Below are 1,318 nucleotides of genomic sequence, written 5' to 3'. Positions count from 1 at the left end.
TAGGTCTTATTCTCGCGAGACCAGAGGCACTTGGGCGGTAATTCTTCCCACGGACGTACAGCGGGGTTGCGGCCGAGTAGGTAAAGCGAAGTGATTCAACTTCAAAAAAGCCACCGAAGGTATTAAAAAATAGGAAATTGGCCCGGAGTTGTGCGAAGGTTAAAAAAAAAAAAACGAAGTCGTAATTAAAGAAGGAGTCAGGAACCGCAGCCAAAGGACCGAAGGAAAAGAGGCTGTTTTCACGAGGCGGAAGCACTCACTACTGCGCATGTGCGGGAAGCCTGCGCTGGGCGGCTGCGCTCCGGGCTCCGCCCCCCCCCCCGCCCTGCGGAGTGGCGGGGCTGCGGGAGGGCAGGGGAGGGAGGCGGTGCTCCTGGTGCAGGCTTGTTATCGCAGCCTTTGCGACGCTGAGACCTTAGGATTGCGGTTCGCGGACAGCCTCAGCTACTTACGAGGCCCTTTGCAACTCAGTGAGACCGTGTTTCAAAATAAAAAGAATAAAAATAGGGCTGGGGGTGTATATTGGAGGTAGGATGCCCATGGGTTCAGCAATTTTGCTACACCCTCTCAGCAACTTAGACCCTGGGGGGGGGGGTTTAAAAAAAAGGAATGATAGGACTGGGAATGTAGCTCAGAGATAGAATGCCTCTGGGCTCAATCTCCAGTAACACACACACACACTAAGGTTTGCAGCCAGCTCAGTAGGATCCATGTAGACAGAACTCCTCAGGGTAAAGGATAAAAAGTAGAGACTGTTTGGTTTTCTTGAGTCAGAAGGAATATAGCAGCCTTATAGGCCCCTGCCTGTCTACATTTCTCAGAATTGGCAGCCTGTAGGAAGAGATACCCTAATAAATAAACAGCACACACACACACAGACACACTCTTCTCATATATATAGGTGCTCTTCTTTCCATTTCATACTTCAGGACACTGATATAAAAAAAGATTAAGACACACAGCTAGTTAATGGAAGAGATAGGCTTTGATCCCTGGTGTTCTGACCTAAGGTCTGCACTCTAATCTACTTAATCAATCTAGATTCTGAATGCATTGAGGCAGATTTTATGTCAATAGGGTCAGAAATTTATCCCTAACTGGAGGTGCAGCTGCTACAGTGAAGAAAACCAGGGTGCCTTTACTGTTTCTATTTACTACTTGGGTAAGTGTGAGAGATGTAACAGTAAACAATACAGCATACAATGTTCTCATAGAACACTGGTTAGAGAGAAAATCCCCTAAAACATTTGGTAGGTAGAGATCAGTCAAGTGGACCCTGGCAATCAATGCAGTGATAGATATCACAGCCAGTCATTCT

This window comes from Muscardinus avellanarius, assembly GCF_963383645.1.
Source record: "Muscardinus avellanarius genome assembly, chromosome: 3".
NCBI lineage: Eukaryota > Metazoa > Chordata > Mammalia > Rodentia > Gliridae > Muscardinus > Muscardinus avellanarius.
The sequence above is the reverse complement of the archived record's forward strand: the minus strand, read 5'-3'. Positions refer to the sequence as shown.